Below are 26,163 nucleotides of genomic sequence, written 5' to 3' on the forward strand. Positions count from 1 at the left end.
AATGCCACTAAGTAAGTGTTATTTATTGTGCTCAAAAATTTTGTTAAAAGTAAAAATGAGTTACAGTGTTTATTGATTTATGCAACACACATGCATACACACACACACACACACACACATATATATATGCATTTTTTCCCCATGGGAAATTAGTTTTGAATTCCTGAGAAGGATGTGTGTAGTGGCCCACCACCGGCCCCATTCAGTGACGAACTGTATCAATTTTCAAATCACTCTGCCAGAAAGGGATAAACTAGAGGACACTATGATATTTCACAAGTCAGTTATATTAAATAGGTACCGAACTACAGACCCAAAGAGATCTAAGACTATGATGGCTTGAACAAGGTAGAGTCATGTCTCTCTCTCTCTGTAGGCATTTGGTGGGCAGTGAGGCGCTGGCACTCAGATCCCTTCTACCTTGTTTTTCTGTAGACCTTGGCTCTTAACTCATAATCCAAGATGGCTGCTCCACCTCCCACAGTCACATCCACATCCTAGTCAGCAAGAGGGGAGAAGGTGGAAGGGAGGGCACGTGTGTGGGGAAACCAGCCAAGGTCTGGGAAAGAATCACCTAAGCCTATTAGAAGGACAATTCTCTAGAGCTCACAGTCAGGAATAGCTCCTCTACCCACTAGTCAGAGCAGAAAATCTTCTAATTCGCGGGGTATCAGATAGAATTCTCACGGAGTTTTGCTTCAGTAGTGAGGCAAAATGAGCTCAAGATTAAACTCTGCTCTGGTCCCACCAAAGCTTAAAATAAGACCTAAAAGGGCACCTGGGTGGCTCAGATGGTTAAGCATCTGCCTTTGGCTCAGGTCATGATCTCAGGGTCCTGGGATCCAGCCCCATATCAGGCTCTCTGCTCAGCAGGGAGCCTGCTTCTCCTTCTCCCTCTGCTACTCCCTCTGCTTGTGCTGTCTTGCTCTCTCCGTCAAATAAATAAATAAAATCTTTAAAAAACAAACAAACAAAAAAACCAAGACCTAAAAGCCTCAAATTGTTTCCAAATGTAATGAAATGAATGGTGGCCCAAAGATACCAAGTCCTGATCCCTGGAAACTATCAATGTTATCTTATTTGGAAAAAGGATTTTTACAGATGTGATATAACGTTAAGAATCTTGAGATGAAGAGATCAACCTGGATTTGCCAGGTGGGCCCTAAATGACATCTCAAGTGTCCTTGTAAGAAGGAGGCAAAGAGGGTGCCTGGGTGGTTCAATTGGTGAAGCACCCAACTCTTGGTTTTGGCTCAGGTCATGATCTCAGGGTCATGAGATCCAGTCCCGACTTTGGTTCCGAGCTTAGTCGGGAGTCCGCTTGAGGATTCTCTCCCTCTGCCCCTCCACCTGCTCATGCGCTTACTTTCTTTCTCTCTCTCTCATAAATAAATAAATCTTAAAAAAAAAAAAAGAGGAGGCAAAGAGAGATTGGATTCATACAGAGGAGAAAGCAATGGGGAGAAGACAGAGTCAGCGATTGGAATGATACAGCCAAGGAATGTCAGGCGCCACCAGAAGCTGGAAAGGCAAGAAAAAAATTCTCTCCTAGAGCCCCTGGAGATACCCTGCTGACACTTTGGTTTCAGACTTCTGGCTCCCACAACTGTGAAAGAATAAATTCCTATGGTTTAAGCCACTAAGTTTGAGATAATTTGTTACAGTGGCATCGGGAGACTAATACGCCAAGTAGCTTAACCATATCCCGTAACAAAACTCAAGAATATTTATAGGAATACAAAATTATTCAGCACCTAACAAGATAAAATTCACAGTGTTTAACATCCAATCAAAAGTGACCAGGCGGGCGCCTGGGTGGCTCAGTTGGTTGGGCGACTGCCTTCGGCTCAGGTCATGATCCTGGAGTCCCAGGATCGAGTCCCGCATCAGGCTCCCTGCTCGGCAGGGAGTCTGCTTCTCCCTCTGACCCTCCTCCCTCTCATGCTCTCTGTCTCTCATTCTCTCTCTCTCAAATAAATAAATTAATTAATTTAAAAAAAAAAGTGACCAGGCATGCAAAAAAGTTGAAAAAAACCCCCCAAAAACGTAATGAGAAGAAAAAATCAATCAATTCAACTGACCCAGAAAAGACACAAACGGAACAACTAGCACCCACTCTTTCTTTGTAAGATCAGGACCTACGCTGCTGAAGATACAGCTAAAATCCAAGTTCTATCACCAAAAGATGAAATGGAGAACCTTGGCAGACTGCTGGCAGTCCCAGCCATCATAGTAAAAATCTTGTCTCACCAGTTGTATTAGTCAGGGTTTTATAGCTGCAAACAACTGAAACAGATGTGGTCAAGTTAAGCAGAAAAAGCGTTTAATAAAAGGATATTGTGTATTTCACAGACTACAGAATCAGTCTTCGAAATCGAGCAGGAACAAATGAGGCCTGGCAGTAGCCAGGACCACAGCCAGACTCTTGCTCCAGAGCCCATCTAGGGGGGATAATGCTGGACGCCACAGCCTGAGCTCTGAAGTCACGAATCACACGGGTAGGCCGTTGGTGTTGTTGACACTGCTGTTGCCAACCACCAGCAAGGATGTGCCTCGCCTCTGCTTCTTTGTACCGCTAGCTAAAGGCGGCAACGCATGCGTCTGAATCTTGTCATAGTCTGAGCTCCAAGTGCAAGGGACGCTGGGAGAGGGTCTTCAGCTTACTCTGTAATGGGAAGCAAGTTTTGCCTTGCATCAAGATGTATAGGAAAAGAAGTCTTCTCAAAACTGGGAGGGTGCAGAATGTGAACAGCCTAATAATAATGGTGAGGATGATGATAATGAAGAGAGTAGTAATTGACAAAGGTCCATTCCATGACTTCAGATCTACCAACGTTAGTGAGCTGTGAAAGCAGGGTGAAGGGGAGATCTTAGCCTTAGTGACCCATCTTCCACTCTTCAGGACCTAGTTTCGTCACCCATCTAAGCTCTTCTTTGCTTCTCATTCCTAAGGAATACTTTGTAGTCAGACATATTTGAGAATTATGAGATCATTAGGAAATAAATCATCTAAGTCTGTGTTATTAACTTCCTACTTTGGGTGATTTTCTTTACTAACATTTGTTCCTTTATGGACACCCTATTGGCTACCTACTTTTGTGTCCAGGATGAGGAAAAACAAAATCTAAAAAGAGTGGCAGGTAGTTAAATGTACTCTTCTTTCCTTTGCACTGTGGTGTTTAGTGTAGGGAATGACTTTGACCCTGTTTAAGCCCTGACCAGCTTGCTTCCTGGATTAATCAAGTCTTTGATCTGTGATGATTCTTAAGCAGGCACTCTCATTCTCCTTGATTGAAAGGAAGTATTAGATTAGAGAATATCTGCCTGGAAAGGCCAGTGTTTTGGACAACTGCATTACTATGATTTAAGAGTAATGGAAGACCTCTATTTTGTCTCTATTGTTTAATCCTTTGAAGTTAATTCCTTGGACACTTATGGCAAGGCTCTCATTAAAATACAAAAATGACGTAAGTGACAACACATAAAACAGTTATCACTTTGAACACCTTTGAGGAGTGAGTTTTTTAAGTAGTAACTAACACTTCTTTGGCACTACAGAGCACTTCATGCACAATTTAACTCATCATTCCTCGCAAAAGCCCTGTCATAGGGTAGTAGTATTATTATTCCTTTCCTATAGATGAGCAAAGGGAGGGACAGAGAAGTCAATAACTTGCCCAAGGTTGCACAGCTACTAAGTGGCTTACTGGGATTCAAACCCCCAGTGTCCATCTCCAATGCCTACCTGTTTAGCCTGTGTCCTTTGCTGCCTATCATCTAGGAGACAAGTGACAGAAATAGGACACAGGGCCGGTAAATGCTGACACAAGGGAGGAGGGAGCCCGGGTCCAGTGCATTGGGCACACAGCCCATGGAGGGGAGGCCTGAGTCCAGGTAGGAACTCTTCTGAAGGGACACAAAGGAAGGATTTAGAGGGCTGGAGCAGCATAAATCACCCTTTGGCCAAGGGCCTTCCTTCTTCCTGGCTAGTGGACCTTAACCCTTTTATGCAGACAGGCTCTGACTTCAGGGCTCTGCCTTCTGAAGGACTGATCAATTCCCTTCATACCTAATACAACTGGCAGACTCTGTCTGCCACCTTGAGATCCAAGGATAAAGTGGGGGTGAGGGGGCAGTATCAAGGGGATATGTGAGTGATCCTTAAGTAGATACGGAAAGTCATTTGCCACCTATGGGAAGCAAAGTCAACAATCTGCATAACAGTGGGGCAAGCTCCTGATGAGAGAGAATGAAAGCTGTTGGTGTCATTGCTACATCTAGATGTCTGGATGGAGACTCCAACAGGGGGATTTATGCCCCTGGAAGGCAAGCTCTGTGAACTGTAAGCCCCAGAGCCTTCTTGCTGGAGAGACGGATTCACAAAGCTCCACATAAGCCCAAATATTCACAGATGTGAAGCCACAAAGGTTACCACCGCTGCTGTTTCTGCTGGAGGATTTACTAGTCCTAAAGTAAAGAATGAGTTTTAACTGTTCTGGGGGACTGCCCTTTCACAGAAAAGGCCAGAATCCAAACCAGGATTCAAATCTCATTCTGATTCTCTCTCTGTCTCTGTCTCTCTGTCCCTTCCTTCCTCCTTCTCTCCCTCTCTCTTTCTCCATCACCCACAGTGTCTGATTCTAAATATAACTCAAACAACCAGAAACATTAGAAGATAAGTAAGGAGAACTAAAACAAAAGAGCATGGAGCAATCCTTTGGTTTCCCAACAGACCAGACAATGGTAGAGAAATACAGAAAAGCTTCTGCCAAATCCATCATGCCATGACTCCAACTTCCCAATTCTTTCATCATCAGAAGAGAGTCGGTCAGGTACTATCAGCAGAAATAGGCTTTACAAGGAGTAATGCAAGCACTGCACTGTGATTTAAGCTTCTTAAAAAACCCAGACTTATGGCACTTAGCCTGATAACAGATTCTATCTCAAAAATGTCTTCTCTCTGACATCCTGTCTTTTGAAGAAACGCAGAAACTAGTAATGTGGATTAGTCTATTTATAAATTTTTGGCCTTATTCATCTTCTAGAATTAGAAAAAAATTAAAACATTGACTGGTTAATACCATAATTAGGAACAACACAAGTTACAAAATAGCAACGTGGAAGGTAATTTTGGGATTAAAATAGGCTTTTGGCTTTCATGATTCATACGATTTTGTATGTCAGACAGGCTGGCATTTGTGTGGGGGTCGGGGGGAGGCAGCGAGGGTGATGGAGTGGGGAGACTTCCAGATTTAGAGTGCATAGGCCCAAAGGAAAGCCACTTTTTTTTTAAATGTTGGTGGGATTTGCGTGATTTAAGTTCTTACTCTATTAATGTTTTACAGTAAGTGTGGGGAGTAAAGACAAGGATGGAGTAAGGGAAAGGAAGAAAAGTATCCTACAAGTTCCTTGGACTACTGAAGGATGTACTGGAGTAAGAAAGTTCAGTAAAAGTATCATGTCCCTATTACCACGGAGTGCTTGGTGGAGATATGTGACAGGGACAAGGCAACTCTTTAGGTGTGGTAGAAGTGACTGCTGACAGAGAATTAACCCTACATCAAACCTGGCACACATGGAAGACCATGCAATGCAGATGCTACACGGTTGGGCAGATGAAAAGCTGACTCCAGAATGTACTTCCTAGCACATGAGTAGGAACATATATGCCCCTTCTCTGGTCTGAGTGTCTCTTCCTCTCCAGTAGGGGAGGGAGACCCTACACACCATGCAGCAATGGTAAAACTGTTGGGCAAGACTCCTTAAGAAAAGAGAAAGATTTCTTTTCTATATTTGCTGGTGGTGTTGATTGACCAGAAGTGACTTCTTTGACTTTGGGGCAGTAGTGTTGTGTCCTGGTGATAACGTAATCTACACTCAACACTCTTAAAAGGTATAGGAGAGTGAAAACAAGGCCTCTTAAGACCTAGACTAGTAGGAAGGGTAATATGTGGGTTCTGTCTAAGGATAAGGGCACGAAACAGCTAATTCTGTAACACCACAAATGAACTGTCACAGATAGACGAGATCTTGGCTTTTTCCATTCACACAAAAACTCACCTTTCCTAGCTTATACTACTAAATCTAAGGTCAGCTTAATCACAGGTTGGGACATTATTACTGTGTTTCCACAGTTAAGGTGAAAAGCTACATTCTTAATAGGTTTTTCTTCCCCAGTTAAATGGATTTGAATAAGCTGAAAGCCTAAAAACTGGGGACTCTTTTCATTATTTTATTTATTGGGGGCAACCCTTAAAACTTCTACTGCCATTTTCTTTTAACTTACAAAATTGTAAGGTATGAAATGGACAGGGAGAAGTTATTACACGAATCATAGATATGGTCAACATTTATCTAATTTTATCCATTGAGCAAAGACAGCTAAAGGGGGTAAGTTCTTTTAAGAAGAGGCTAATGTGTTTAAAGTGAAGAATACTACACTAGCCTTTTTTTTTTTTCCTGAACTGGGGGGGGGAAAATGGATACATACAATTGAACAGGATGGGAAGGAATGTGTCCATTAAACAAACACCCACCATTTGTGTAACAGTTCTGTCAGAGTGGAGTCAGGCATGGATCATTGGTTTATCTTTGGCAGTGATCTCATGTTTTAGGTACCTAGAGTGAGATTATATAGCTGGGTAATGGCTGGGTATAGTGAGTGGATATAGGTTTTAATTTCAATTCTCAGCAAATGATGATGAGCACAGATTTAGCATTTTAGTTTGCACATCCTCTGTGCCCGAATCATCCACTGCTGTGAAGCTTGAGCTTTAGGTGAGAAAGCTGGATTCTTCGATAACTCCTTTGTGGGTTTGCTCCAACCTAAGAGATGGTTTTCTTAATAGAGAAAATATTCGATGCTAAACAGGAGACTTAAGTCTTGAAAACATTTTACAGTGGTGACGGATGTTTTGATTCAGGAATAGGCTCTTTAAAAAGTCAAATGCATATTCTCCCCCCACTTTTAAATATTTTATTTTATTTTTTATTTATTTATTTGACAGAGAGAGACACAGCGAGAGAGGGAACACAAGCAGGGGGAGGGGGAGAGGGAGAAGCAGGCTCCCCGCAGAGCAGGGAGCCCGATGCGGGACTCGATCCCAGGACCCTGGGATCATGACCTGAGCCGAAGGCAGTCGCTTAACCAACTGAGCCACCCAGGGGCCCCTAAATATTTTATTTTTTAAGTAATCTCTACACCCAAGGTGGGACTTGAACTCACAACACAGAGATCAAGAGTTGCATGCTCTACCAACTGAGCCAGCCAGGTGCCCCTGCACATTATCTCCTTTTAAGCATTACCTTTTGTTAAGCAACAGAATTATATTTTTTGGCTTGAAGTAGTGCTTCCTGCTATATTTGAAGGTTTTCTTGGTAGATATTACTGTCTCTTCCAATATTTCTTCAAAATTTCCCCCTATCTGGGAGGTTTTATTAGAGGCTATCTTAGAAGTCCCCTCCTCCTAACAAACAGCCCAGTGGATGAGACTTTGGAGGTTGCAGAACTGAGGATTCTAGGTGGGCACAGATAACCTGGATTAGAAGGTGGGTTCAGCCCTGCAATGCTTAATCCACTGGTGCTAAAATGTGTCTCCTCGCCATCCAACAGTTGGCTGTAAGCTGTTATCTCAATACCAAGAGCCATTTTGACAGTGAGCGAGTCCTGGTATTACCGAAGGTGGCGGGCCATCTCACACTCTTGGTGTTCCTGAGATCACTCTCCAGTTGCCCGGTGCTATCCTGGTAGCTAGCCACGTCGGCACTGTGCCGCCCCTCCCACTCTAGGACCTGCCTCTCCAACGACTCCTTGGCCACAGGCAGCCCTTCGGTCTCCACGGTGTGTGCCTGCAGCCAGCGACAGTACTTGTGAACCTCCTGGCGGCTGGCCCCGATGGCCTCAGTGCTGTGCGCCGCCTGCTAGTTCAGGTTGGCAAACTTGGACATGTACACTCCTCCACTGACCCAGCAGCCAGAGACTCATACTGAGCACAGATCTCGCTCAACGCACAGCTCAGGTCTGGTTTGGCCACGGCCACGTCCACCTCGACAGTGGCCTGCGACTTGGCCACCTCCTCCTCTTGCACCCGGCGCACGAAGGCCAGCTAGTTCAGCAGAGACTCCAGCTTCTTCTCCAGGTCCAGGAGGGCCAGCGAGGCGCCATCCACGCCACGCTGTTGCACCCTCAACGGGCCCTACGCGCTCCTCCTCGAAGCCCGACCGCAACGGCTGCACCTCTTCTCCCTGGCTGTCGCTAGGCAGCGGGGCCTGCGCGTGCGCCGAGCACGCCTCCTTCAGCTGCGCGCGCAGCTGGCGCCGGAAAAGATCGCGACATGCGACGGGTCTGCGTGGTGCTGCCCCAGCGCAGCCAGCCCGACGTGGCGCGCGCGCTTCTGCGTCTCTGGCTGGTGCATCGCCGCGGTGAACGCGGCGAAGTGGTCGTCGAGGCCTTGCAACTGCTCCTTCTCATGGGTGTGGATGACCCTGGGTTCAGCCGTTGAACGCCGCAGGGCCTCTGGCGGTAGGCCAGGCTCAGGCCCAGGCCGATAGCGACGAGGCCGAGGAGCAGGCGGCCGAGGAGGCCACACCGCAACGGGACAGTGACTGCGAGCTACCCGTGCTCCCGGCGCTGGAGCGTCAGGAGGACAGGCGAGGGCCATCTCCGAACACCCTGTGGTAGCAGGGGGAGGCGCACAGGTAGTGCTCTGAGCTTAACGAAGATCCTGGGACCAGGACCAGGGCTGGGAGAGCAGCTGCTGCTGAAGCTACAGAGGAGTCTCCTTTCAGGAGATGCGTTGGACAGGCCAGGGAAAGCTGCTCTTACCCGGCCCCACCCGCACGCCTACTCCACCCACCCTGCAGCACCACTCCTCCACTGGCCACCTCCATTATCTGGTCTGCCTCTGATGTCTCCCCCTCATTCCATCTGTCCACCGTACACTTGTCTGCTTCCGGTACTACCTCTCCAGCTTCTACTGGTCCGTTTTACAGCTTCCTCCTCCATGGCTAACCTGCCATTCTAGTCTCTCGATTGGAGTTCTTGCCAGCCTTGAAGCTTTGCTCTGTCATTTTCACGTAATCTCCCTCTCTTTCTCTCTTTAGCTTCACCACTGGCCCTTGCTCCCTGACTGTAATCAAACTAGCCCACCAAACAAGAAACCAAACCGACAAACACCCACATAAACAAAACCACTTTCCCTCCGCCCTGCTGGCCCCGGTAAGCAAGTGGCTTCGCTATTTCTCTTCATTACAGAACTTCTTAAAAAAGTCATCTTTGTCAACTGCTTCCATCCGGATACCACCAGTTCGCTTCTTAATCGTAAGCTGGCTTCAGCTCTTATCCATGATTTTGTTAAAGGTCAGTAGTCAGCTGGTTACCAAATGCAGTGCTCCATTTTATTCTTATTTTGCCTAATCACTTTATATGTGGACCCTGTTCCCTCATCCTAATCACCTCACCATGCCTGTGAAATTCTCACCTCCTTGGGCTTCCCTGATAATAATTTCTCGTATCTCCTTTTATCCCTGTGTCTCGTCTTCTTTTCCAGCTTGAAATACAAGTTTCCACTAAGAATCTGCCCTTGGCCCTCTACTCCATCCTCATTTCTGTATGGTCTCTTGGTGAGCCCATTCAGTCCCATGGCTTTACTTCTTCCTTGTTTGTGACTCATTTCTGAAACCTGGTCTCTAGCCCTGAAAACTCCTCTTGGAAGTTTCCACCCATGTGTTCTACAAGTGTGTTGATCTTAACAGACTCAAATCTAAATAATTATTTTCTTTCTGGAACATTTACTTCTTCCCATTTCTGTTAATTCAGATCTTTATAATTGCACCAGCTCAAAACTGATAGATCTTTAATTCTCCCCTTTCTTTGGTCCCACATCTGATTAGTGGTCACGTTCTGTTACTTTTGTTCGAAACATGTTATCTTTTGTTTTCGTTCTTTCCTTTTTATTCCCGCTAACACCCTCTAGTTCAAGATCTGGTTTCCTCCCACTTCCTTTAAGGACAGTCTCCTAGTGGGTTTCCCTGCTTCCAGTCCTACCCTCCTGAGCTGCGCTTTATACGCTGACACAGCACTACCATGTTAATTCCTGAAGCACACATCTAAGCTGGTTATGTCCCTGCTCAGACACTTTCAGTGGCTGCCTAATACCTAAAGCGTAAAGACCCAAATGCACACAATACAGGTGGGACCCTCTACCTCTAGTTCCAAACTACCTCTCCAGTTTTATTTCTTGTGAGTTTTTTCCCCCCACCAGTTTTTACTTTGGCCACCAATACATACAAGCATATGCTGTAATTTTATATCCAATAGCAAGAAACAAAAACTCTAATTCAAAATGACATAATAACCATGTTTGTTTATGATTTAGTTGATAACTAAACTTACGGATTATATGCTATGTGTAAAAAATTATGACAAGTTCTGAAGCAGAATGGGCCCCTGGGCAGAAAGGTCTCCACTGTGATTCTGCTACTTTGTAATTCTCTTGAGGGAAATGAGTTCTCCTTTGCTAATGATCTCCACTTTGGAACTCACAGGGCACTGATCACAGTGTGCTTTGTGTTACAGTTACTTGTTACCTGTCTTATCCCTGCTGGTATTGGGGGGGGGGGGGCGGGGGCAATAAATTACACCCTTCTCCCCACTTGAGAGGGAGCAGTGGCAGATAAGATCAAAACAATACTTTATTATTGATAAAACTGGTTCTGAAGAAAGGTGCCTTGGTGTGCTGCAACAATAGGCTCCCTAAGACACGAAACACCAGAATTTGACAGACTCCTGCAATCACAGGTAGGGTTAGAGGACACCGGGCTCCTGCCGGTGGTGGTGGTGGGGGGGACATATGCATGCACCTCCCTGTCAGATCTTTCAGTTACATCCAGGAAACTTGCTCCTCCACAGGGAGGGGTAAGGCATGGGATAACAGGGGTGTTTAGGAAAGAACAACTCTTCTAGATATCATAGAAGTCAGAATCCTTTCTGATAAAACTGTGGACTTCTGACATCAGGGACTATATTTTGTATACATCTTTTAGGTGACATATTGAATGCTTAATAATGTCAGATAAATTATATACCATAATTATTACTATAATTTTTTAGTTATTATATACCATTGAATCAATATATATTATTATATAATAAATGTGATACAATGTTATACCATGGATTTAGAACATTTTACGCAGTTATATATATTAACAAATTATTAAAATTCAAAAGGCTGCTGATATGCAACAGTGACATTACCAGAGACTTACAGAGGAAAAGTTGGTTATTACACAGGAAAACAAATTATTCTTGGGCCTGCCTAGCATGAGGAGAGGCACATAGAGAAAATGAATACACTTCTAGTTCTTATGCATATCCAAAGGTAATGAGCAAATAAAACAATGTTTCCTATAAAGAATTATTTCTTAAAATCATATCAGAGCTGCTAGATTTTTTTTTTCCTTTCAGAATTCATGAGAAAACTAACTTACTTTATTTTTCAAGAGTGAATCATTTTGTACCACCCACACACTCCATATGATGCCAGCCATCTGGATCTGTAGAAAATTAGTGTTTGAGAGTCACTGTTTTTAATTTTCATTAAGATACTTGGTGTCAAGTAGATGCAGCACAAGTGTTTCTCTTTGAAGTGCCTTAGTATTGATGCATCACCTCCTCATAGCACGTAATTCAAAATTTATACACATTAGTTTATTTGGAGGGGTCTTGAGAGAAAAATACACTAACAAACACCATTCAGGATATTTGAATAACTGAGTTTGCGTGGGTGAAATATTGATGTAAACCTTAGAACTTAAACTTGGGTAGTAATACCATATATGCATATAATCTGGCGAGCGTATGTGTGTGTGTGTATCATGCAGGACACTTATTTGGATAACCATCAAACACTCCTAAAGGAATGGTATTTCTCTCTGTGTGTAGGTAGAACTTTGTGCTCTTAGGGGAAATAAATGTATACATTTATTCTAAGCACTGTGGGGTGCCTAGGATTGCTCCTGGGACTTAATTTAACACATTATCCTATTACCATAAGGGACTTGAAAGTTGAATTTGGAACTTTTTGTAAAATTTTATGGCCACCTGAGGTAGTTCTGGGAGGTAGAGATATATACCAAGCCCCTCAGAGGAAACCACTGAATAATAAGGGAATGTCAGTTGAGACAAGACCGTGTTTGTGGGCCTTGTGCTGCTTCCCTTGTGGTACCTGAGGGAGAGTGAGCTTCTGGCTGGGGGAGTGCTGTGTGCAAATCTGGAAGCTCTACAGTCTTCTGGAAGAGCTCAGTGTACTGGTGGCTCCTGAGATCACAGCTGGTGTCCATGTTCTGAGGGGTTTGATACAGTCCTGCGGCAGTAACCTATGGAGAAATGTCTTGGGGACACTGATGAGTGCTCTGTGGGAAGCTGATGATATTACTACTGAAAGGAAAAACTCCATAAAGATGCTGACTAGAAATCTAGAAAAGCTACTCATGCCTCAAATCCCAGGAAGGAAAGGAATGACCAGATACAGTGTCATATTTTTTTTAAAAAGTCCTTTGTGAGGGGCTTTTGGCTTCCTGCATACAGTGCCTTCCATGGGAAATGTAATGTAAGTCCTTGTCTTCTGTGTGCCTAGTAGAGGAAAAGGAGTGAAGACAGAGGTCACTTTCTGCCTTAAGAACCACCTCCACGAACATCAAAACCCCAAAACAAATGTCTCCCTTAAATGGAGAGAATAATAACTGGATTATGATAGATGAAGTCCCCAAATCTCTTAATGGAGGCATAAGATCAGTGAAAGCCTATGAAGGGAGTCTCAAATTCCGGTTTAGAATGTGACCCTGCCAAAGAAGACAATGCATTTATGTACTTAAAGCTCTTTGTACAGATACATATGTACATGAGGGTGTAGGGCTGTAGAAAAATTCACACCCTTAGATGCATACCTTGGCTCCTTCCACTGCCCTCATGCTACTCCACATTCTGCCTACTCCCAGACGGATCCTTCCTTTCATTCATCAGACACTTCGAAGAGAAATTTCTATCTTATATGTAGACAAAATGAGTGCCACTCACCATCCCTTAGAGAACAAATATAAACGATACATTGTCTGGCCTATGGCAACTGATTTGGCTAATGACAACTATGCCAAGATGGCCTTAAATCCTTAGAGAACTAACACTGGTGGTGTTTGATGGGAGAATACATCACCACCAAAAAAGATGGTCCTTGACAAATTTTTATATATGTTGCTCAGGATTCATTTATATATATAATATGTATTTAATATATTTATAAATATATTTTATATATTTATACTGCATTGTGAGGATTTATGTTTTTCATCAAATTATAATAATTATATATAATACATTATAAATACAAGTTTATATTATAAATGTATAAATTATATACAAAATAGAAATACATAAATTATAGATAATTTATAAATTATATACAATATATTATAAATAACAAATATATTAAATGTATAAATGTTATAAATAAAATACATTATAAATATATATAATATATATTACATATAATATATATTATATATTTTTATATTTATATGCATAAATATGTTATATATATTTATATTTTAAATATATATGTATACATGTGTATATAAATATATATATATTTAAAGATTTTATTTATTTGACAGAGAGAGACAGCGAGAGAGGGAACACAGCAGGGGGAGTGGGAGAGGGAGAAGCAGGCCTCCTGCCGAGCGGGGAGCCCGATGTGGGGCTCGATCCCAGGACCCTGGAATCATGACCTGAGCCGAAGGCAGATGCTTAATGACTGAGCCACCCAGGCGCCCCTAAATGTATTTATATATACATATATATATATATATGCTGCTTTGCTGTGAGGATTTATGTTTTTCATCAAATTAGAAAATTCTCACCATTACCTTTTCCAATATTGCCTCAGCTCCATTCTCTCTCCTTCATTTCTAGAAATCCTTTTAGACTTAATTGAACCTTCTCATGCTGCCTTTTCTGTCTTAACCTCTCAAGTTTTCCATCTTGTTATTTCTCTGGAATCCATTCTGGTATGATGTTTTAGCTTGGACTCCTTGTTCACGAATTTTCCTTCAAACATGTCTAATCTACTGTTTAGTATGCCCACTGAGTTTTTAATTTCAGTAACTATGTATTTTATTTCTAGAATTTCTATTTGGTTCTTAAAAAAAAAAAGCACTTTTTTTTTTGTCATAGCACCCTGTTTTTCTTGTGGATTTGTTTCTTTTTGTAATGTTTTTATTCTAAACATCCCTATTTTATATTCTTTCAGATTGTTGCAGTAGCTCCATTCTTTGGGAGGTGGGAGGTGGTGGTGGTGAATTCCTATTGACTCTTGCCCATGATGGATTTGTCCCTTCAGTGTTTTGCCATTTCTTTTATTGTGAGCTCATCTCATGTGGGGCTTGCTTATTTTTGTGAAACTAACTGTATTCTGCGTTGTGGAATGTCTCTCTAGAGTGTTTTTGTAACTGCTTCTGCCAGGCACTCCCAGAATATTACTAGCCAGGGACCAGTTTTTACATTAATTTCTTGGCTTGAAAGTTTCTGGGCCATTCCAGTAGGGAAATTTCAAAAACCAAATTCATTGGTAGACCAGGCCCAGGGTTTCACATTCTCAGGAAAGGCTTTTTTCCACAAAGAGAGACAAATGAGTTTCTGTGTCATCTTGCTGTGCTAGTTGGGGGCTGGGAGGGGTCAGTATTCTCCCGGATGGGTTCAGGCCTACAAGGATCTTGGCTTCATGTAGTAATCTCATTTCTACCCCCATTTTGTGGAGGCTCAAGGCCTTATCTCCTGTGGTCATTAAAATCTAAATTCTAAGGGTTATGAAGATCTGTGACTCACTCCAATTTTGAGGGCAAATGGAGCATCACTTTACATGCTGACTTATTTGCTTTCATTCTTTCTCCTATGATTTCCCCTTCTTTCCTATGATCTTAATTTTGCTTTTAAAATATTTTTTTGTTGGGGCGCCTGGGTGGCTCAGTCGGTTAAGCGTCCGACTCTTGGTTTTGGCTCAGGTTGTGATCTCAGGGTCATGAGATCAAAGTTCCACATGGGGCTCTGTGCTAAGTGCAGAGTCTGCTTGAGATTCTTTCCCTCTCCCTCCCCTCTCTGCCCCTCCCCCCACTCGTGCTTATGTGCACTCTCTCTCAAATAAATAAATAAAATCTTAACTTTTTCTTGTTGTATTTTATCCTGCTATTGTAGGCATACTTGAAGGGAGAGTTTTCAAGTTATGTTAGCCTGCCATATTATCAGAATTAGAAGTCCTTTCATCTGTGCTTTATGTTTTTCCCCCTTACTGTTAGATCAAGACCTTTGTGACTTATGCTAGGACTTCTGCATTAGCCCTCTCATGCAGTTTCCTCGGAGGTGTCTAAGATACCATCTCTCAGATACATCTTTCTAAAATACCGCTTTGACCATGTGATTTTCTGGCTTAACCACTGTTCATGGTCCCCATGTTGCCTGTGGAATAAAGTCTGAATTCCCTGTCCTTGCATTTAAGGTCATCTGTAATCCGGCCTCCAATTAAATATATTTTCTATTGGTTTTAGTGATGTTTTTGATTTTTTTCTGTTGAACAACTCAACATCAGCACAACCAGCACTACCTGGTATATAAAACTGTGAGATGGGTTCTCAGCTATAGGACAAGTATTTTTTATCTATTTTAGTGTGGATTGGATTAGTCCTTATATCACCCCAAATCTTAGCACATGCCCTGACCTCAACAGGCACTCATACCTGCTTCTTAAATTTAACTGGAAAGCAGACATTGGTGATTGGACTTCCAGCCATAGAAGAAACAACTGGGGCAGAGCTTTACCTTGATTGGTTTTGGAGATTGTCTATTTTCTACTGTGTGCAGTAAGAGAAAACTGTGCAGAGGAGGTCACACATAGGACGTGACACAGATGGCACACATTTACATAAACAGGAGTAAAATTCATACTCTCTGTTTTTTACAATGGCTTGTAGTTTTCAAACCATTTTTATAGCCACAGTCCATTGGATCTTTACAACAACCTGTATGGTAGGCAGAGAAAATTTGGAAAGAAGTAAACAAGTCCAGAAAGATTATTCATGTATTCACTCAATGATTGAACAACTATTTATTGTACCACCTACGTACCAGGCACTGGGCTAGGGCTGGATGAAATGTGCTAAGACAGTACTTCATGGACCTAGAAATCTTACAGCTTTGTGACTTATCCAAGCCTCTTACCCAAGAAATGATGGACTTGGAATTAGCACCCAACTCTTAAAAGTCCTGATCCGTGAAACCCCCCATCTGGCAGGGTTAGCCCCACACTTGACCTGGAAGAGAATGTCACCTAAGTTATCTTTGCTATCTCTTTTCGAGCTAGGTTTACTGTTCCTCACAGTTATTTCCTCTTTTTGCTGGGCACATAATTAGACTGTACTTCCCAGCCTTCCATGGAGGTGAAGGTGGTCATGTGACTGAATGAATTCTAACCAGTGAAACATGCCGAGGTGACATACAGTACTCCAGGCCTGGACCACAGAAACACTCCACATGTAATCGTCTCTCCTTTTTTTCCTTTAGTGGCTGAATGCAGAAAATTCCAAGGACCAAGAAAAGGGTGAAGCCACAGACGGAAGAAACCAGATTTCCAGAATGACACACGGTAGGCAGCCTGTCTGTCAGGAGCACTTCATGTGACTTCATGTGAGAAATAAACTTTTGCTGTAAGCCAACTGGGATTTGGGAGGTTTTTTTGGTTTTTGTTATTGTTGTTTTGTTTCGTGTTTTTATTTTGTTGTTTTGTTTTGTTTTGTTTTTAGAGTAGATAGCGTACCCTAAGAAGTACATCCTTCAAATTAAAGCCTAAAATGGTACTACAAGAGTGGTAACCAAATGGCATAACTTTTAAGTGATCTATTAAACTGTACCCCCTAGATTCTTTATTGGTAACTTAGATGTAGATATCGATATTCTCATCAAATGTAAAGGATATACCAGCATTCCAGGACATTTTAAAATTTCAAATGATACTCAGCAATGTTATAGGCCCAGTGTATCTCAATATCAACAAGGCATTTGACAAGGCATTTTGAATAAAAGAGTGAAATAGGGGTACTACTCAATGAATTCAAAGCTGCTTAAACAGACCAGATGATTAGTGGATGCATTCAAGTAAGTAGAGGTTCTGCAAATGAAATATTGGGCTATTCTCTTACACTTGTTTTGGTCCACATTTTTATCAGTGTCTTGCATGAGGCTAGAGTAGGTATACTGATCAAATGCGCTAGAGACACAACTCTGGAGGGGATAGAAATAAGATATAAGATAGTCGACAGAATCAAGATTCAGAATTATCTTGACATGCTACGATGCTTGGCCAAAACTAATAACATGAACTGTAATAAGGATAAATGCAAAGTCTTGTGTTTAGGTCCCCAAATGAATTAGAGGAATACAGGATGGAGAACATGTAACTTGGCAGCAGTTGATGTAAAAGGGCCCTGGGGGTCCTATTTGACCAAAAGCTTGAGTTGAGCCAACAGTGTGATTGGCTGCGCAAGCTGAGCTGCGTTAATGCAAGCGTTGTGTGATCATCATGAGACACATCAGGCTCTGCACTTTTCAGATGAAATCTGGGCTATTATTTTTAAAATCTGTGTATATTGGCACAGGGACAAACTGGAGACTACACAGAGGAGGTGATGAGGATGGTGAATAAAGATGTCTCCGGCCTCTGCATCCGTAGCATACTGCTGGTGACCTTCTTAGTGTTTGTGTTGTTCCTCCGGCTTTCTGCTGCAGTCTTTCTCACGCACTAGACTGCATGCTCCATTAAAAAAAAGTGACGATAACCATAATAATGATGATGATGATAGTACCAACAGTGGTTACGGGTGATATTGATTGAGTTCTTCCATGTGCAAGACACTTCTCTGAATGCTTTACATGTATGATCTTATTCATGTATGGCAGCCCTGTGAAATGGATTCGACTAGTGTCCCCGTTCATAGATGAACTAGGTATAGTGGGGTTAAGTTCCTTACTAAATGGTGGAATCAGGGCACACACTCGGGCAATTTGACCTAAGACTGGTGTTCTTAACCATATGCTATCTGTAGCTCTGAAACTCCCCAAGCTCAAGCACGCAGTTCATGTTCAATCATCTTAATGGGGGAGACAAGAGTGGCACCTAGAAATCAGGTTATAGAAAGAACCAAAAAGGGGCAGAGCCCCTCCCTGAGTAGTACCGCAGATTTGTATAGTGCCCACCGCATGTAAGAAGAGAAATATACTCAGGAGGTTTTGATATGCCCATACTAGTAGTCACAATAATAATAATTTTACATGTTTATGGTCAGATGTTAGTTTCCAAGAGCATTTTATTTATTTTATGCTTTTGAAGTATAATGGGCTTATAATACTATATTAGTTTCAGGTGTCAAAAGCATTTTTAAAAAGCTTGATATCCTTTAATCTTCTGAATGCCTTGTGAAGCAAGCACAGCAAGTTTAGAATGAGGAAACAAACCCAAAAAGGTTATGTTTGTCCATCCATCCAGGTATTTATTCCACAAACATTTTCAAGTGCCCATTATGTTCTAGGCACCACAGCAAGATCCAAAGAGCTTTGTAAAGGAGATGTTGTCTTTATCTTATAGATAAGGAAATGGAAGTCCTGAAGACTACATTAGTGTTGGCGCGCTCTCACACACACACTCGCACACACATGCACACACATGATATATACATGATATGTGTGTGGGTCCCACATTATATATTTTTCTTTCAAAGGATGGAATTGGAATGGTCATTTCCTTGCTGCCTCATGGTTAAATTTCACAGTCCTGTGTGCCAGAAGGGAGTTTCCATGATATCCAGCTAGTAGTTGAGTAACTAGTAGTGGAGTTCTTGGTTCCCATTATGAGATTCTAACCATGATATAGGTAGGTTGTGTGAAAAAAATCGAAGTGACATTCATGCAAAAGGGAGTCATTACTAATAGTAGGAATGAAAAGAGAAATAAACACCTATTAGAAAATGAGATCATCCTTGGAGAGTGCTTTGAGATCTTCGGGGAAATGTGGTTGGGGTGGGGGAGCATGCTGGGACACCTTCCCTCCGTGGGTTCCAGACATTCCAGGCTCCCAGCCTCCCAGCTATGGAATGTCCTGGAATGTGCTCGAATCAGTGTGGGCTTTGGAGCCTGGGAGCAGTAGGGCTCGGCTAGCAGGGGCTGGTCTGGCCCACCTGGGATCTCTGGTGTGGTTCAGCAGCCCCCAGGGCTGGGAGGGGAGGAGACTAATAGGAAATGCAGAACTTGTCACTGCAGGCCTCCCAGAGAGCGAGGTCAGCCTGGAGCATAAAGAAGATAGCGGTTGTTCTGTCCCATCTTATAAGTGTCCACAGTGTCAGCATATTTCCCACAGAGGCTATCCAAATGTGTTTGGATAGCCAAAACCCCGTGTTGGCTGAGAGTTATAAACAATGTGTCACCTACCCTTCTTTCTTGGAAATGGGCATTGTCTCTCTAAGCAGTCTTCTGTTTCTTTAAGGTTAGGACTGAAGAGAGATTGTGGGACCTGGGCAGTGAAGGGTGAAGAGTGCTAGTAGTGGTAAGAGAGGCAACACGTTTGGTCCTCTGTCCCTGGACTTTCTTGGGGACTCTCCTGCCTACCTCTCTGCCCCAGTTTGTACAGACACAAAGGTCAGCCTCTCTGCAGCGGCCTTAAAAGTGAGTCAATGAAAGAGGAGGGTTGGTATACTTATCAGGGGAAAGTTGCTGTTTCTCTCCCACAGAGGCCTTAGAGACTTCTGCATTTCCCAGCACTTCCCAGAAGTGAGCATGGGGGAAGGAAAATTACTGCTTGGAGTGCAGTTGGCAGGGGCTTGGGATCAGCCCCCTTGGGCCTGGCTTGGTGCCTCTATGGAGAAGCATCTTTAACTTCCATTGCCAGAGGGTGTTTTGCTTCTAGGGAGGGGAGGAGGAGATGGAGGAAATAAAAGCACAAAAATGAAAAACAAAGAATTCCTGAAGGTCCGATAAGCAGTTCAACTATGCACCAAAACATAAATATTTGGCCAAATTAGTTACTCCAAATGCTTCACATTTCTAAAATTGAACCACGGTTTTCTTATACTTTGAAGTTTTTCAGCTCTTGACAATCCTGTGCAAAGCTAAGGGGCGTGGGGACTGGAGTTCATTTCCTTCCCCGAGATCCCAGCAAATACTTAGCTTCTTTCTTTTTGATGCCTGGTAAAATGATTTTGCTTTTTGGTTGGTCCTCTCTTTCCAAATGGAGATGTTGTCTGTGTAGTCAGTCACTCAAGTCAGCATTTTATCAGTGAACAAGCAGCAAGCAGCATGTACTGGGAACTATTAGATCGGAATGGATCAGAAAGGCTCTGATGGTTATTAACATATGTGCAATAGTGCTGCTATCTAATTTCTCTTTGCCTTTTGTTGAATTCACCTTTGTAGATTTGCATGATGTTAGTTATAGAGCTTCTCACAAATATAGGTCTCAAATCTAATTTATTTATGCGTGGCAGAAATCTGTTGTTCCCTTGGGCAGAAGAATTAACGTCTATAACACTGAGTATTTTATGTGATCCTCAAGCAGTTGATTAATTTCCTCAATGCAGTCTTTTAATAAATTCAGTGAAAAACAGCCAATCAGATCAGTTGTTTGCTGTCACTTAAAAAATAAGTAGAAATGGTAAGGTCTAGAAAACAGAGGACCCTCTTTTCCTTTAGCACCCGTGTTTGAGGTTGTTAAATTAATTAAACAAGGGGGCCATTAGACAGAGGTGACTTTAATACCTTAGTAGCCTATGTAAGCAAACCCAAACCTAAACTTGCAGTGTTTCAAGGTTAAGAAATCAAAACCTAAAGACAATCCATCAAAAATGAGGCTTTCCCCAATAAAGCAACTGTGTAAGCTGTAGACAGCCTAGTAATTTCCATGCTTTGCTTCTGCCTCTTCTCTGTAAAGTCTCTGGCAGGGTTCCTGTAGGTGGTGGGGCGCTTCTAATTACTTCTGGTTTGACATAGCCTAATATGACTCAGTTTTCACTCAAAGCCTTAGAAATTTCGTATGCCTCAGTTTATCTTTTTTTTTAAAGATTTTGTTTACTTATTTGAGGGGGAGAGAGAGAGCGTGTGCGTGGGGAAAGGGGAGGGGCAGAGGGAGAGGGAGAGAGAGAACCTCAAGCACACTCCCCACTGAGCATGGAGCCTGATGTGAGGCTCAATCCCATGACACTGAGATGAAATCAAGAGTCAGACACTCAACTGACTGAGCCACCCAGGCACCCCTCCTTCAGTTTATCTTTTAACAAGGGGAAGGTCAAGGCTCTTGGCCAATGGGAAACTTTTCTTCTAGTAGCATTCATCGTACTTCATGGTAATGAGAACTGTTTTTGTAAAGCACACAATGTGTGGTGGCAGACAGAACTGTCACTTTCTAGGCAAAGTGGCCGAGGAGGTATTCAAGCTTGCTCTTAGACCAGAAATCTTTTTACCTAATTTCCGGGAAACAAGACCAGAGACTGCCTCCAGATGTTTCTGATGCGAGTGTGTAGCTTAGGGTTCAGGTTAGTTATGTAATGGAGAAAATTAGAGGCCCTGCCTCTTTAGACTTGGCTTAAATTATCTATTCTCTTCTACCAGGAACTATTTGTGGGGGTGGGGGGGAGGAAAAAAATGAGGGAAAGAGAGCAAGATTGGTTGCATAATTTTATGTAAGAAATGTTGAATGCATTGAGAGCACAGGAGTTTCACCTATGTATGCAGACATTACCTGAATTACTCTGAAAGAGCCTGATTGGGCTGGAATCACCAGCAATGGTAGGCAAAATCAAAGTAAGCCGATTCAGAGGCAGCTGGGTGGCTCATTCGGTTAAGTGTCCAACTGTTGATTTCGGCTCATAGTCTTGCGTTCAAGCCCTGCATCGGGCTCTGCACTGGGTGTGGAGCCTGCTTGAGATTCTCTCTCTCCCTCTGCACCCCCTCACCTCCCACTTGCAGGCATGCCCTTTCTCTTAAAAAAAGGAAAAAAGAAAAAAGTAAGCCAGTCCAAATAAGCTCAGAGGAACAAGATCCTTCAGGAAACACTACCTGTTAGTCTTCCTGCTCACTGTAACTGTCTTTCCCCCAAAGGAGCTTCTCCCTATCCTTCCTAAGCCTGTGAAGGCCCTTCTGTCTTTGCTCTTGAAAGGGCAGTTGAAATGCCTCTTTCTCCAGGAAGCCTTTCTTAGGGAAAATAAGTGACACTCCTCCCCTTCTCTGGACTCTCACAGAATCTTCCTTGTACCTCTTTATGGCACTTATTTAGTTGTACCATATATTGTAGCAATTTATGTTCGCACCTTACCCCTCTCCCCCACCTATCTCATCTTATCTGTAAGCTTCTAGGAGAGGAGATCTGTGAGATATTTTACTTTGTACCTCCTCATTCTTTAGCACAGTGCATTGTAACTTAACAGAGCACATAGTGTGTGTTTATTAATAAAATGAATGCATCCAAAGCATCTCTACTGCACAGGAATAACCTGCAACCTAATGTTCTTACAAGCGAGGATTAAAAAAAGGTTAAAACTTTACTTTTTAAGTTAGTTTAAAAAATACTTCCTCAGTATCCTCTATCAAAACTCAGTATCAGGCATCTTAAATTTGGACTGAACAGTTTAGAGTGTAATAGTTTAAGTAAACATTTTTCTTTTTCTTTTTGTCTTTCTTGGGAACAGATGACACTTTGCTGGACAAAAAGGAAAACTGTCTGGGTGGGAGAAATAGGGTGGGGCTGGTGAAGTCTGAAGTCTGTTACTGGATTTAGTTGAAAATACCAAACTGTGCTCAAGAAAGAACTCTGCATTAAATGGACTCCCTCACACGGTACTTGGGGGTGCCTTCTGTGAAGACCGGAATTAGAAAGTTTTGGGAGCTGAGAGTTAAGCTGAACGAAAGGTACCTATTTTAAACCAAAACATACGCAGGGAGGGGAGGAGCTTAACCTAAATTCTAAATTCTAAATTCTACCACTCAGCTCTCACCCCTTAGACCTATCTTCTCTGATAAATTTTCTCTGGTTACATTAAAAAGGAGGGGTTGTTGCTGTTGTTTTGCCATCCCTTAGTAAGAGCAATTTAAAATATACTTGGTCTCCTTTCAGTGTTCTAGAAGTTATGCCTTTCATCTCCCAATTGTTCTATATGATACTGGGGTGAGGTGGTTTTGTTTTGTTTTGTTTTATTTTTTTGCAAGGTGGTCTTAATATTCGAGTAATGGGGAGATGGAGAACAAGTGGTAGAAGAATTAGAAGAAAAAAAGAAAATGGGGAAGATAATTCCTGTCCTTTTTGCTCAGTGTCCAAGAGTTTTGGAAGACTTTGGGAGCCTTTTTGTTGTGGTGATGGTGGAATTTCTTGTTCAGTTTGTGATAGATCATGTTATCTGTCATGGTTGTGTGGGTTTGAGGAAGCAACTGCTGTTAGTTCGGGATGATGGGAGAGAACCTGTGGGCCTTCAGCGGAAAGAACCTGATTGGGCTGGAATCACCAGCAATGGTACCTTCAGGCCTGGGAGCTTGGATTCTGTCATGTGAATATTACTGCAGTTTGGACTTTTGGGGAAGGAGGAATCTGGTGAGAAATAATAACTAGAGATTAGTCTGATGAGGCTAGAGAGATGTAAAGAGAAAAGAGGCTTGTTTATTTTTCTTCACAAATACAAAGAAATACCTGTCCGTCCTGGAACCAATAATGGAAATGACACAAGTGTGCAGAGCAAGGAATGGGACTTTGAAGGGACAAGTCCAGAGGAGCAAGATAAAGGGCAGTTGTGGGATGGATCTAGCCTCAGAAGATTTCTGAAAGCAGAAGGGCAAGATACACCTGCAGCCAGGGACTCAGGTGATCACTGGAACATTGTGAAGGAATTCTGTTTAGCTAACCCTAGAGGGGGCGCTTTTTCAGAGTTCCAGAAGACAGCAGGAAAGTTAAGTGGTGCCAAGGACATGCACAGATTTCTGAGGTGCCAGAGGTACAAGGGTGAACTACGTTTCTATAATTTTTTAAATCATTTAATTTAGAGAACAGATGCAGGTTTCTAGAGCTCAAGATTGGACACAAAATTTTCTCAGTCTCACAGAAAGCACATTCTCAGACCTCTTCAGGGAATGCAGTTCTCAGTAATGCTGTTCCAGAAGGGAACCAATAGGCCCAGCTCTCTAGAACTAAAGGAGTCTGAGGAAGAAATAGAGAATGGGCCCTTCAGAAACCCCGAAGCAAGTGTTGTGATCATGTGAGTGCTGGGAACCCTGGGGTCTTGATGGGTACTGTCTCTCTGAGTCCTGAGTCCTAGCATCACCAGAGCAGACCCCTCTCCAGTCTCTGACTTCCTCTGCCGGGTTTCTACCCATTGATGATCTAGCCTCGGTTCCAAATCTAAGCTTGGAGGAACAGCCTCAGGAGACTTGCATTTTTTTTTTTTTTTTTTAAGACTTATTTATTTTGGAGTGGGGTGGCCAGAGGGAGAGGGAGAGAGAATCCCAAGCAGACTCCCAGCTGAGCTCGGAGCCCAAATGCCGGATCCCAGGACCCTGAAATCATGACCTGAGCCAAAATCAAGAGTCCAAGGCTTAACCGACAGCCACCCAGCACCCCGGGAGACCTGGATTTTTGAGGAGAGTTCACACAGGGGGTCTTGGGGGATTGGGTGGAGGCTTGATAGGGCAAATGTTGGAAAAACTGCAAACTAGATTCAACTGCCGCTTTAGGAGGGCACTGCTGTTGCTGGAGTGTTAGTGGACAGGAACAAGTAGGCCTCTTCTTTCTTCGTTCAGCCCTGTGGTCTCCCTCTGGCGCCCCCAATTGGTGGTGGAACAGGGAGTTGGTGGTCCAAGCAGAAATGTGCTGGGCAGAGTCACAGCCCCAGCATCACGAAGCCCAGTAGGGAAGGATGGATCTGGAGGTGAGAAGTAAAACCTTAAGGGGCACACTCTGCTTCTAGCCGGTTGGGAAAGCACGTGGTTCCTATTAGAACCATGTATTATTGATTACAGCTAGAATTGTATTTGAGGCCTTTTTAGGGCCTTTTTCTTGGGAGGGAGAACCATGCCTTTCTAACTTGGACTTGAAAAAATTCTGCCTTCCTAAAGTCTCAGGCATATGCTTGATGATGCTTACCCTTTCGTTCCTAGCTATTAAGAGAAAAAACATCGACTTCTACTCTCTTCTGAAAGGTGAAGACAAGTCAAGAACATGTCTACCCCTATATATTCAATTTTCAATTATAGATCTTACTCAATTACTAGTTTTATCGTCAGAAATGTGTAATTTTCTCTTTCTGACCAGGTGGCCCATAGCAAAATTCCAAAACAAATCATTTGTGTTCTCTAACTCACCCATTCTTTCCACTGTTTCCATTCACAGGTTGCTCATGTGGATGCCTTCTTGACCTATAGTACCGCTCAGTCTCACCTTATTACAAGATTGTAGTTTAAGAAGAGGATATACTCTTCTGTTGTTGTATTTCAATCTGGCATCCCTTCCCACCATGTCTCAAAGATCACATGAGGGTATAATCCTAAACTTAACTTGGTTACAACACATACTGGGCAGGTTAGGGAGACAATATGGTGTCACGTGGGCTCTGGACCAGATTGTTTTTGTCCAAAACCTGGTTTTCCTACTTCCAGCTATGCATGTCCTTGCACAAGTTTCTTAGCTTCTATAAGCCTCATTTTCTTCTGTAAAATGGAACTCATAATATTTCATATTTTACAGGATTACTCTTCAGTCTAAAAGCAATACACAGATAGTGCTCAATCAATGACAGCCATTATTGGCATAAAGACTCTGAGGCTCTAAGTATTATTTCTGTCTCTCATCTCCCTTCCAATATTTTTGGAGTATAAAACACGAGGCACTTCCCATACTTTGATTCATCTCATCTTGTTGTCTCTAAAGGTGCCACTTTCATAGGTTTATCAAGGTAATTGTCTCCTTTTCCTTCTTTAAAGTCTTTCAAGGAGGTCATTTAGACTCTAGTCAAATGTCCTTCCTCTGCCAAGAACCCATCATTCATCCCAGTGCCAGAAACCATGGTTCTGTCTTTTTAATCTCATGTCTCATTATC

The 26,163-nt window shown here is 42.7% G+C and overlaps 1 pseudogene; it reads right to left on the reverse strand.

Annotated features, from left to right (window-relative positions):
• Nucleotides 1–7,301: 7,301 nt before the first annotated feature.
• LOC110582830 lies at nucleotides 7,302–9,641 on the reverse strand (annotated as a pseudogene).
• Nucleotides 9,642–26,163: the final 16,522 nt, after the last annotated feature.

This window comes from Neomonachus schauinslandi, chromosome 12 (genome assembly GCF_002201575.2).
Source record: "Neomonachus schauinslandi chromosome 12, ASM220157v2, whole genome shotgun sequence".
NCBI lineage: Eukaryota > Metazoa > Chordata > Mammalia > Carnivora > Phocidae > Neomonachus > Neomonachus schauinslandi.